Raw genomic sequence first — 13,687 nt, 5'->3', positions numbered from 1 at the left:
GTTGTCCCTGAGAGATGAATTTTGTTCCCTGAACTGTTTGTTTGTCTGACTGCAAACATCTCAGTTGCGGCGCTGAAAGAAATGTGCTCTCATTCTAATGTTTCAGTCAGCCATCTGAGCTTTCGCGTAATTATTTTCACTTTATTTCCAGTACAAAGAAATAATTGCATTCAAACTCGGCTGCTTTCATAACCCGGGTCAGACAGTCAGTCTTCCACCTTTTCGTTAGTGTGTCTAACCTAGTCAGCCAGTTAGCGTCTGTGTGCAGAGTGAGCTCCGTGCCGAAGCCACAAACTCCCTACTGTCTGAATGCTCATTAAACTTGTATGAATACCCTGCCTGGCAGCCCCTTGCCTGCCCGGCTCTCTGTACTTGCCAGTTGTCTGGCTGTCTGTCTGACTGGTGCATTATATTAGTCGAGCCATCTCTCTGAAGGAGTTACCTTTAATGCTGCCAGGCAGCAGATACATTTATCAGCCCTGGCAGTAATCAGTTTAGGCTACACACTGGCATACATACTGGAGAGAAACACGGGGGAAATCAATACAAATCCTCCGTACCACTGAGCCTGTCTAATGTATGAAGACAGACAGATGATCTAATACAACAGAAATATAGTGGTGCAATAGGAAGGATATCTATCCAAACAGCAGTGAGGGGAGAATGACACTGAACAGATGAGTCACAGCAGCACCCTCCACTCAGCTCCTATTTCTGTGCCTCGTTGATGTAATCTCAAAGTGGGGTAGGGGGAAAAATATAACTCAGAATGAGCTTCCACAAACTGGAATTTTGGAAAGGCAGCGCGGCCTTCTGCCGCAGATATTCTGTTGAGACACATCTATCTGAACCCAATGACCGCCGTGCAGACGTGTCCCCGACAGAATGACTGATGTTTGCAATGATGTTATTACAGGGAAACAACTTTTCGTAAGGATCACTATAGTAACTGCAGTACCTGTGGCTCAGACGGTAGTGGTAATGGCTGCAGCTCTATTTTCAGTGACATGTGAGCAGTGTTTCACTTAATGCTGAGCAATAAATCAATATCAATATTGTGATATGACATTAGATTTCATCTTTCTACTATCAGGGTTCCCACACATGTTCATAGACAAAATTTCAAGACTTCTCCATGACTTTTGTAGAGACATCAATAACATTTTTTTTCTTGTCCCATTTGCCCGGCATTTTCAAACATATGAGATTCAAAGACGGAGCAAAAAAAGGGAAACATACGTGATAGTAGGCATTATTTCACAAATCAATACTTATCAGAACAACGTTACTTCGAAAGCTACAGAAAATAAATAAGCAATTATGTTAAAATACTTGGAAGGTTATCCATGAAAGATTACTTAAACATTTTAATTACACACAGCAAACTTTCCATGACTTTGTTCAAAAATATTGTGAGGTTTGATTTTTTTCCACATCACCCAGTCCTAGTTTCACTGGCAGGCTGATGGTCCCCACCTCCTGGCCAAAAAAATCTTTCTTTAAATGAAAAAAATACACTAAATATCCATCCCAGTGTTTCCCCTATATTCATTCTGCAGCACTGCACCACCATGAATCCATGATCAAGGCAAGTGTCTGTGGTTAATTTACAGGTCTGTACTCAATATTTCTCCCACACCATCAAGCTAAACTCATATACAAATATGTTTTAATTTTACAGTAAATTGACTTTGTTAAGAAGGGGCCAATTTGGCCTTGTGTGCTCTGATTAATTTGGCATGGAGTCAACGAACCAGTCATAATTTTGTTTTAATGAAAACTCAATTCCTAGAATTGTCGTCTGCTGTTCTTCACCACTATTTTTGGCAGAAGGAAAATAATATTAGCATCATGCAAATCAGCTTTAATAGTGACATATTAGTGCTGTGCCTTGGATCTATCTCATGACGATGTGAAGAGCGGTTCATGTGGACTTCAAAGACATACGTCAGAAATGTTACCTATCTTTCTATCTCATGATATACAGTAAACTTTAAAAAAGAAAAAAGCTTTAACGTGTTAAATTCGAGAATGAAATTTGGTATTTGGTGTGATGGTGGAGGGAGTGTTTACACTTGCCCCTGCTTCATGAAAAAATGTCAGTCAACGAGGGCACACTGCTGATACGATATAAAGTTAAAATAAAAATGATATAATGCAGCCAGGCTGATCAGGTGCACTTGAGTCTCTTGCAAGGCTATGCAGAGACACAGCCAATGGAGAGCCAGAGTTTTCAGGCATGCAGTCAACACAAACACAAAGGCATATGGATGGCAACCTCTGAGGCTCCCGCACTTGAAACCATGCATGAAGTACAAACCAGCCAGTAACACTAGGGCTCTAAAATAACAAGCACAACAAAAACAACAAAAACTCAGCACAGAAACCACAAGCTGCAAAAAAAAAAGTGACTTGACTTTTCTGTAACATTAACTTAAACTTTGAAGCTCTACCACAGACTTTACATCACAAGTAACAAAAACATATTGCACAGAGGGTGTGCACACGCTGCTTTTTTGGCATTGCTGTATGGGGTGTGTTTCTCTCTCCTTCCCTCTGATTCGAGTGTTTTCCCTCCTGACTGCTTGGTCCACAAGTCAGCCACTGCAGTGAGGAGGACAGTGTGCGTCTGAATTGTGTGGGTGAGGAGAAGCACCACCATCACCACCATTAATACAACGTGTCCCAGCAGGAGTGGGAGAGGCAGAATTTCGGACCGTCGCAGAATTGATTTAAATCTCATCACGCGGCTCCTCTAGAGCAAAGCGTTGCTGCACTGTGTTTGAGTGCTTGGTATGTTCTGCATAGCAACAGAGCAGCAGTACTTTTTGCTGGGCTGGGGAAAAGACTGAATGTGGATAAATGATGAAAATGGTTTTTGTGTCATTGGAGTCTGTCCTGCACAGAATTTCTGAGGTCAATGCCCATATTGAGAGGTCAAAAAAAAGAAATATAGGATTTTTTTCAATTCTGTTTTACACACAGACATAACATAAACAGATATTTAATATAGGGAAGCACATTTCTCAAAATGTCAAGCTAATCCTTCAAATTTGGTTTATTAAAGGGGTTGTTTGGATATTTTGAAGTTGTAGTGTATTACATATGTCAGCTGGCATATCCCCAGTCTGAAGAAGCAGTCTGAATTACCGTCACAGAAGCTAAACAGTGTACTGCTGTGGATGGGTCAGCAACAAAGTATATTTTAGACACCTAAAAAAGTGCTCTACTTTCCTGTCAGACAGCAATTTCCAACCACAAACTGAAGCAGTTACATCAATCTCTTAGATCCAGACTCCATTCAGAAAAACAGTAATTTAACATCAATAAAACACACAGGAGTTGCAAACCCAGCACTGCCTCAACCTGTTAGTTTGTTTGTTATATTGTGTGACTTTGGGATTTCGAGGGTTAGTTCTGATCCACAAAAATCACACAATAACACAAACAAACTAACTGATTGAGGAGCGGTGGACCCGCAGTTCCTGTGCACTGTGAGCTAATATGACTGCTTTTGTTAATGGAGTCTGGTGGCTTTGACAAGAGCTTAGATGGGCAACTGAGGCTATTAAAACCACTTCCCAATGGAAAAGGGCTGTCTGGTGGAAAGGTAAAGCAGTGGAAATATTAGGTGTCTGAAATGCTACTTGCTTTTGACCCCATTGACAGCAGTATATTGCTTAACTTCAATGGCTGTACTCCTGCCTGCTTCTCTAAACTGGGGGTGTGCCGACTGACATCTACAGTATATAAATACATCAACTATGGTTAATAAGTACTCATACAACCCCACTTAAAAAAATCGGAACTATCCCTTTAAAGAATTATGACCAAAATATGTACTGTATTTTTGATAAACTAATGGTGACAGTGTTTTGAAAACTGAAATATTAATAAAACATATTTTTGTGACTGCAACTCCTTGCTACTTTTTGCCTGACATACTGTATATACGCTGGTATCAGGGTGGCAAAGCAGATTTTACTACATGCTCTTTCAATTTTAACACGATTTAGTCACATCAGCAAATTTCCCTGTAAATTGTTTATATTGCACATTTTCACTTTTTAACATCAGCACTTTTTCCTTTTCAGTATTTTATCCAATTTACTAAAAGGTGCAGGGACTGCTTTGGCAATATCAAACACACATCATCTTTGGTGAGCAGCTGCCAAACTTTCTTCTTGAAGTAACAGCAAGCCAGACTGGTCATCAGCACTGCTGTGACCATTCAATCTACCGCCACTGTAGGAAACACAGTGGCCTATTTACAGTATGATGGAAACACTGTCCAGCAGATTACACCGCAGTGGATCAAAAATCCAGTCTTCCGTTTGTTCTGGTTCACGTAGCATTGAACACAGACACTAGTCTCACATTGCCAGACCTGTCTCCTCACTGAACACACACAGGAGCACTGTCACACACACAAAGGGCAAGCTACAAAAATATCCAAGTGTCACCCACTCTGCTGCTGATGGTTGTGTTACTATGGTAACACTGTAACCAACAGAAAGCGTGCATGAGTGTGTGCTTGTATCCAGGAGCAGAAACTCAGCAGAGGTCAATCAGTGTCACCACAGCAGCGATGTTTAAAGTCCAGCTCAACTTCACTTTTTCCTCCATGATAGTATGATGAATGCCACATAACTGATTCTGCACATGTCAAAAATATTTCACATAATTAGTATGTCAGAATGATCTTGTCTAAGCGACTGCACATGCAAAACATTAGTGACTGCGTCATCATCTGAAAGCATTTCCACATATAACTCCGGCAACAGACTCAAAATAAGCTATTCAAATTAGTTTGTCACAAACATGAGAGTCAAACTACGCTGGGCTCATATTAAGCGTCGCCTGGTGAACATCAGGAACTTATGTGTATCCAACACACACTGTCATGGAACATGTAAGGCTGTCTCAATTCAGTATGTTGCTGCAACCCCATATAAACTCAAAAAAGTGACCCCAATGACGAAGGCCGACATGTCAGCGAGCATTCACTTAATCCCAGGGCTGCGAGTGGAAATGAAAAGCAGATGGGGTGCAGGGCAGAGTTTCATTACAGCAAACACAATAATACAGGGGTTAACCATCCCTCTCCAACATTTTTATTTAGCTTCCATGATAATGGCCCCCCTTGACTTGATTTTGCTGTCCTATTTTGCGCTCCCCCTGTCCAGCTCTGTGCTCCTCTCTTTCACTCTCCCTAATGGCCTTATGCACAGACAGCGAGCCACACTGATAACACTACATTACTCTCCCATGGAAAACTCGCTCTCCACAATGTCAACTTTTAAGAGCTTAAACCACTGCTAAAAATGCTATTGGATTTTTTAGTTAGGGCAGGGTAAGTGAGCCTTCAGTTGCAGTCAATGCACTGGCACACAAGTGGAATAGGGCAAGGGTCATCTTGCACCCAACCAGCAGCCTCCAAATTAGGTCAACAATGACAAGGGACGTGGGAGGGGATCTACAAAACTTTAGTCCAATGGTAACCACGTTGTAATGACCGCAAATGCAACATGATAGGTTAGATATGCATATTGATGTATACACGATGTCCTCTGCGTGTGTGTGCATGCATAAGAGGAAGAGGGTTTATATCTTGAGTGCAAATGTGGACACCTGGAGACTTTGGAGCTCTTTATTTTGTTTGTTGGAGTCTCAGCGAGCATTTAGTGCTCCTGTGCAGCCAGATTTCCAACCTGTCAATCTCTGCCTTCCCTGCAGTGGGTGTGGCTTGGGAATTGTCTCCAGCCTCTCCTCATTGGGCTCACGCTGGCAGGAGGGGTGTGTCTGCGCTCTGCCAGCGGCTGACGTGGTGCAGTGCAGAAGGCCTTTTAGTAAGCTCTCCCTTTCTCCTTTGCTCCCTCTCTCTCTCTCTCTCTACTTTTTTTCCAAACTTGAAATTTGGAGGACACAGTGGGATGGGAGAAGGGGAGCTACTCCACACACACGCTCACACGGACGACCTACACAACATACAGAGGCCAATTGTGTGCAACTTTTTCGACAGTTGCAATGTAGCAATTGTCAAAATTTCATCAGAGGACTTCATTTTTCAAATGCACTAAGAAGCACTTTCCAGTTCTAAAAGACTGCAGGGGCAAAGACTGGTGGCTGATATATACACGAGGTAATTTAATACATGCTTACACGTGTAGAAGTACACCGCCATACAAACAGCTCTGCACCCACAGACTTAAATAATAATCAATGCAGCAATGAAGTGGGTCTTTTATAAAATACACCGCTTATGAAATGACCGACTGCAGATACTAATGGTGGGGTCCAGTGTACCTGCTCTTTCTTCCCCACACACACACACACACACACACTTATCTTGCAGTCTCTCACTCTGAGGCTGTCTCTTGTTTCTTATTCACATCGCTGAGACATCCTGTCTCTCGTGTCGGCTTTCTTTTCTTTGTCACTCTGGCGCTCACGGCATCACGTTGTTTTCTTTGCAGCATCTCTAGTTCTAGTTTACAACATGCTAATCAGCACAATGTACCTTAAATTCTTTATATCTACTGCAAATTTGCGTACAAACTGTCATAACTGTCATCAGAAGAACAACAGAAAAGGGGATTGCCTTGGCGGACACATAAACCCATCATATGTAAAATCATTGTGACCTTTTGAGTGCTTTACCTGGAAATGTTGCTGCTGTGGTTTCCACTAAGGCTGCAGCTGAATATTTCAAGGAATCCACCTAGTTCCTAAATTAGCAAATGACAGCCTTTTACACCAAAAACTGACATGACACCAGCACGGAAAATCTGCTTTTACAGGTTGGGCCTTTAGTCTCCATCGGCTTCTCACTTCCTCCCTTGTCACCCTCATGCGGTGCCACTCAATTGTCTCTTCCTCTGTATCACTCTGTCTCTCTCAGACATCACACGTAGTCTCTCATACAGTGTTGATTTCATGCTCCCTCTCCCTCCTGTCCCTATGTAACCCCTCAGCTCTGCGTCTCTAATTGTCTCCTTCTCTCCATCACGCTCCCGTTCAGCCCCACCTACAGGTGATGAGCTCATCTCCATGGTTGCCTTAGTCACCTAACAACACGTCTGAGAAGCCGTCGGAGGCACAGCGGAGAGAAGAGGACCTGAACCGAAAAACACTGGAACAAAAGCACAGCGTAGATGTTGGTGATGTCATCACAGAGCCAAGCTGGGCACGACAGGGCCGTGATGACAACAACCCTCCGTCCTCCAATCCATGATGACTCATTCCAGTGTCTCACCAAGAGAATGGACAGCCATTATATAGCTCGGGATTGGATGTGGAAGTGTTATGTGCAGACAGGAAATGTGGATGTTCCTGATGAATTAAAAAAAACAAACAAAAATGTGTTGAAACCAACCACAGGTCAGCTGGCACTAAAAATAACAGCCACACATCATGGAAGGAAAACTGGTCTGAGCTCAGTCAAGATAAACACAAAAATATAGGAGCAATATATTTAGTCTCACATGCAGCATACGGTTCTTCTGTAAGCAAAACCTAAACAGGGATATGGTTCACAGGGATATACTCCTATAAAATCAACCACAGGCACATTATCAACAGCCAGGGTTTAAGCAAGAACGTGCAACTGCAACTATGACCTCTTTAAAGCAGAAAATATCCCATCATTCACACCTCTCTGCACCCATAAAAGTCAAGGGTAGGTAACTGTTTGCATGCTTCAAAATTATTATGATTTTATGAGCTGTATCATTTATTCTGCGAGTTAGCAAAACTATGAAATTGACTGTTGGCTATTGCCTTGTAAACCTGTATCACAAGCTTTTTATGTGCTGTTTTTTTCCTGTTTACATAGAAAAGTGTTAGTTCATAAACAATTGTTAGCATAGCATTAGAACATCGATATCCAGCTAGCTGTTGGTAGGTGCTGGACTGCTAATGCTGACAGATAGAAAGCAATAATTCAAATCCCTCAGTTGTACATCATATTATATTTCCATCACTTAAATCTAGGGATGTGTGGTTAGCCGACTAGTCGATTATACACGTCTACCCTCGGCAGTCGCCACCAAAAAGAACAGGCAGTCAAACTTAATATTACAATTATTATTTTATGCGTTCACCCAACAAAAATGCCCTTCAAATAATCAGCCGCATTTCCACAACATTATTGTCCTAGAGAAGAGTGTTTTCAATGCATGCTTTTTGTTAACTTTAATCTAATGAGTCGGCAATTTTTGTAGAATAATGTATAATATCCATAATGCTGTGTAAACATACACAATACTTTTCTAACCTTAAAGATTAAATTTTGCTCAATTTTTACTGTTTTCTTAGCATTTCATTACTCTTAACAACCAGTCAACTAGTTTCATTTTAAACTTTTACTTAAACAACTGTAAAATTAGTAGTTAGACACATCCCTACTTTAGTTGGGATATTTGGACATTAAGAGCTGAGTAGCAGCTGTGCTGTCAGTCTTGTAACTGTAACTGTAACACAACACTATGACATGATTGAATGATGAGAAAAAATTAAATACATTTTTCAATTCTACACAGAGATTAACATTTAAGTTGACTGCAAGTAAAATACTAATAGCAGCATTAAAACAAGACTATCTGCCACATGCCCACTTGAATTCATCAGAAACAAACAAACTTTCTTGTTGTTTTACTGTCAATCTTCTGCTCCAGGTTAGTTCCAGCTAGCAGCGAGACACTGCGTCAGACAATTTCAATAGCTATTTTTGCTAGCATGACTGACACATCCAACATCTGGCAGTAAGACGACTGCCAACAATCAGATCTCACACGTCATTTATACAAACGATAGTTGACTGTAGAGCACTTTCTTCACTGTCAGACCACACCAATGGTTTCTATTTAAATGCATCTAACAGACTGAGTCTTGCTCATTTTCCACCATCTGACTGCAGTAAACGAATAAACGCCTCTAGGAACAAACGGAGCGGCTCACCTCACAGCTGGATGTTTTGGCTGTGACATTCTCAGAGGTCACAGTACATTGAGAAACACTGCATGGATGAGCAAGACTGGAAAAACAGTCAATTCAATGAGGGTAGATTTATTTTTTATGCCTCTTCACTTCAAAAATAATAACTGCCAAACTCCTTACTGTAAACAACCCAAATGATTCTAGGGACGTTCAGAAAATCCCTCCTGAAATGCTCTCTCTTTACTGCTGTCACAGTGTAGTGATGATGGGACAATCACTGAGGTTATGGACAACAAGGTAGTGACATCTGTGCATTTTGCTAATCCCTTAAGCAACGCCGAGAATAACAATTTCTCCCCAAAATATTTAAACACAGCCTTAATCTTGCATTGCTAAACTGTAAAAACAATTCATCAATGCCCTATACCCAACACTGGACAAAAATAAGGATTTTTTTTAAATTATTGGCCGTTATATTCACCACTTTTTTTTCCTTGTACACTAATTTGGTAGCAGTCACTCTGTTTTGGCAAACAAAAAATCATTCACAATTCACCTTAAACGCCTATTTTTGGCAGTATTCCCCATGTTCTGCAAAAAAAAAAAGCTTGGCCACACAACACGCTGAAGCAACTGTGTGAAATCTCGAAATGTGACGTTTCCTTTTATCAACAGAAACTCCTTTGATTGTTCAGCCTCCAATAAAAATGAGCCGGTTGTCATTCTAAATTATATAAGATTATGTGTGATTTTTACAGATCACACACGGAACCCATGTGAAGAACAAACATGAGCCTCATTTCTACTCACATGGAAAGAGCAAGAGAGCATGGCTTAGTGAGCGAAGCCAAGTTTATACCCAGAGGAATTGCTGGTAACAGGCATGACGGGGGGGTTAACTGCGCTGTGATCAAAACCACTTACATCTTTTACGGATTGGGCTCTGTTGGGCTGCTGATCAAGGAATGTTTAGAAATACAACATAGTAGGTCAGCCCAGTATGAGGGGAGTGCCGTCTAATGAACAAGATGTTTCATCAGACGCGCAGTAAGAATGTGAATACAGACTGCGTGACAGCTTCACTTAGAAAAGCAGCTTCGATAACAGACACTAAATGCTTTTCAATTAAGTGGCCCACCTGTAGGGACTGAGAGTGTTGACCTGTCAGAGGTCTGAGACTGTACACTCGTAAACAGGTGTATTGAATTACAGCGTTGTGGATCTGTGTCAGCGACTGTTTATCACAATCGGCAATACTAAGATATGAAATGCTACTTTAATCTCAACCTACAGTGCTGTCAGAGTCAATATCTAACTGAAACTGGCACTGGGAGCTGAGGCGCCTCTGTTCTGTGCATTGTCATTGTCAGGTGTAAGTCTCTTCTTTTGTTTATCATTTTTATTTTTACTGTCATTGTCACCAGCTTATGTGTATGTTGTTTAGGATGGACTCAAATCAACTATTATTATGTGCATGCACAAAAAAAGGCAAAAAAAACGCTTGCTGTATAGTAGCCAAGGGATGCACCGATTCAACTGTTCTTCTCCCAACCATCTCAATTTAGGGTATGCACCAATACCAAGTACTACTCTGATACCAGTGCACTCTTTTTCTAAATTTTTAAACATATAAAATCTCACTGCAGGGAACTGGTTGGACTCATTTTCCTGTGAGGTAACGTGATGCCACAGATCATTGTGGTTCCAAAAACTGCACTGGCAGCTCTCTGTGACTGAATGACTCTAACTAATAGAGGCAGTGAATTGATTTTATATTAAAATTGACAAATAAACTGTGTGTAATGTGAATAAATCTAGTCATGGCCAATACCCAAAGACACTTGAACAGTGTCAGCACCAATCCAGCATACTGGACGACTGTCTCTTCTAAGCAACACTGTAGGTGTACACACTTCCCTAATTCTGTCAAATCTCTAAAAAGGATTTAGACAAATTATGGAGGGCTTGATTACAATGCACTAAGGTCTAAGGTTGCAATGGTATGAGATTTTCACAGTATGATAATCATCAACAATATCACAGTATTACAGAGTTATCATTATCAGTTATGATGACCCTTAAATTAATGAAAACAGAGGGTTTTTTCTTTGGTTGAACAAACGATTCAGTTTTTACTAAAACTGAATCTTGACAACATCTTTTAAAATGGGGATATGTATAAAAAGTCTCCCTCAGAATAGTAAAAATAAGGTCAGATTCTCCACCTGGTTGCCTTTTATTCTGTCAATTTTCATACCACATAATACCTTGAAACCGGTATACCGCTGCAACCCCACTGAAGTCTGATGGAGACATGCAAATCCAAACTTATTGGAAAGTAAGTGAGTTTTGGTGATGCTGAAGAGACTTTATGACATAGTCTCCAAATAATAAAACTATATGACTTTGTGCTGTATGTGAAATATTTTGTTACATGACGTACAGCACTGTACAAAAGTCTTAGGCCACCATAGATCTGTTGTTTTAGCAAAGCTGCAGTGAGGATATACATATATTTATTGCTCAATCTCTTTATAAAAGATACAAAGAGAATATGAAGATCATGTACATGCAATAAAACACAAAAAAGTCAAAACAAAAATTATTTCTTCAGAGTGAGGTCAATATTTAGTGTGACCTCGCTTTTCAGGTAGCACCTCCTCAACTCTCTTGGGCAGACTATCTTGAAGCTTTCTTATATAATCTTCTGGTGTAAGAGTAGTAATGTAAATTGCCTCATATAGTTTGAGCAGTCAAGACATACTAAATACTTGCAACATTAGCCTGTTGAGGTTGTATTGTTTTTTTTTCTGAAATATTTGCATTATTAACACTGTATACATATTTCCTGTATGTTTTGCTTGTATTTTTATAAGAGAGTACTGAGAATAAATATGCATTATTATTATAACCTTGCTATAATGATGTTTAAGGCGACCTAACATTTTTGCACAGCACTGTACATCGGTGTAAGATGAGAAAAGTGGGTAAGAGATCATATGCACTGACCTAGAAAAGCAAGCACAATGTCCCTGTTTGAACTATGGCACTGGAGTACTTGACTGTTTGTGTTTATGGCATAAGCCTATGCAATGTTTGATCCTTATCTGTTTATGCTCAAACCTCCTCTAAATCATTGCTTCTGTCATATTCTGTGCAGGATACAACACAATGAAATAAATCAGACTGACACTATCTTTTGAAAAGGTTTTCCTGGGTGCACTGGGGACACATGCTCCTCTGGTTAAAGCAAAATGACTACAGAGTGCGGCACACACACTGCCGGGGCACTGGGTTCATTACCAAAGTTGATATTGTGAATATGAAGAAACCACGCCTGACTTTTTACAGCAGTTACAGGCCTACAGGATATAAGTCAGCTCCTCTGCTACAGCACCGTGTGCGTCTCTGTCTGCATTCAGTACAAGAGCCATGGTCTCGGAGGGGAGGAGGCATCACCAGGGGGACGTTACGCCTACATCACAAGAGTCGCACAAATCAAAGTCTATAAACAACGTCGGACTCCAAAAGTTGCACTGAAACCTCCGTACGGCTGAATGTCAGCGGGAACACCGGCGGCGGTGCGGAGTTTGGCGGCCGTTTCCGCCGGCCAGCCCGAGATGTGACAGTGGGGCGCAGAAAAACACTCTCCCCAAATGTTCCCCCTCTCGCCATCGACGTAACAACATGTCGGCAAAGGACGGCCATGTTTTGCTGGTTATGTCGACACGGGGAGGAGGAAAAGTAGACACGATGTTTCTCCTCTCTGCCTTCTCCCACCAACGTATCAAAGTGAAACTTAAACACAGGGGGAGAAAAAGGTCCAATTAACAACTTGGTGGACACATTGTCTCACACGCAGGTGTAAACGGCAGGGGCAGGCAAAGTTCATGCGGCTAGACAAGTTAAAATATTTATACAGAGGCGTGTGGGTGTTTTGGGAGCCACGCATAAGCAGAGCAAGCCACGAGAGGCACAAAAAAACAACTACATGCAGTTTTAACTTGAGGGACTTTTCAGGAGGAGGGAGCCGCGGCGAGCTCGAGAGAAAAACAAGAGGAAGACTTTATCCGTTTCTTACCTGCCCACCGTTTTGGCGCGATGCTCAGGTAGTGCGGTACAATCCCAAAGCGACTGCTAAACCAACAAACGAGCCCAAATCTGTTTTAAACACTCCCACGGCGGTCCGATAACCGAGCAGACAACAGGCGACAGGAAAGAAAAAATTGGCGATCACAAGGAGGATCTACGCCAAAAGCCACATGATCGCCGACGTCAGAGTACGTATTTGCATGCCGTACCGGAGCGCCGGTGTCCGTCCATAGCGGGTCCATAGTGTTATTGCCGGGAAAAGTTCACAAACGGGCGGAGGAAAGTGAAACAACCCTGAGTCCAGACATCGGAAAGAGTGCTGGTGGCTCCGTGAAGCATGCCCGCTGCTGCAAAAATGAATGAACTGCGCCTTGTTGCCGTCAACTTCTCTCCGTGACGCTTGTCTGCATGTTCGCTTAGAGCTAATTGAATATTACAGTATGAAAGAGGGGGCGTTTGTTACTCTAAGAGTCCCACCCCCCCATGTCACCCCGCCCACCCCTCTTCCTTTCTCCCCTTCTCTCTGAATGCATGTGCATGTGATGAGGTGAGTTGCTGCAGTGCTTTCTCAACTGGAAGTCTCTTCTGCAGGCACACACACACACCCCTGCCTTTCATCACACACACACGCAGGATACACACTAACATCTGGATCCAC

At 41.7% G+C, this 13,687-nt stretch overlaps 1 protein-coding gene across 2 annotated transcripts in view; it reads right to left on the bottom strand.

Annotated features, from left to right (window-relative positions):
* The window catches only part of zhx2a (zinc fingers and homeoboxes 2a), a 32,848-nt gene extending 19,412 nt beyond the window's left edge, over positions 1 to 13,436 (bottom strand). For both annotated transcript variants that reach the window (XM_042489917.2, XM_042489918.2), the window contains exon 1: positions 13,019 to 13,436. The gene's annotated coding sequence lies outside the window, so the exon portion shown is untranslated. The remainder of the gene's footprint in view (positions 1 to 13,018) is intronic.
* Between the last annotated feature and the right edge of the window lie 251 nt (positions 13,437 to 13,687).

The sequence above is a fragment of the Plectropomus leopardus genome, chromosome 11 (genome assembly GCF_026936395.1).
Source record: "Plectropomus leopardus strain MGB_pleo_1.0 chromosome 11, ASM2693639v1, whole genome shotgun sequence".
NCBI lineage: Eukaryota > Metazoa > Chordata > Actinopteri > Perciformes > Serranidae > Plectropomus > Plectropomus leopardus.
The sequence above is the reverse complement of the archived record's forward strand: the minus strand, read 5'-3'. Positions and strand labels throughout refer to the sequence as shown.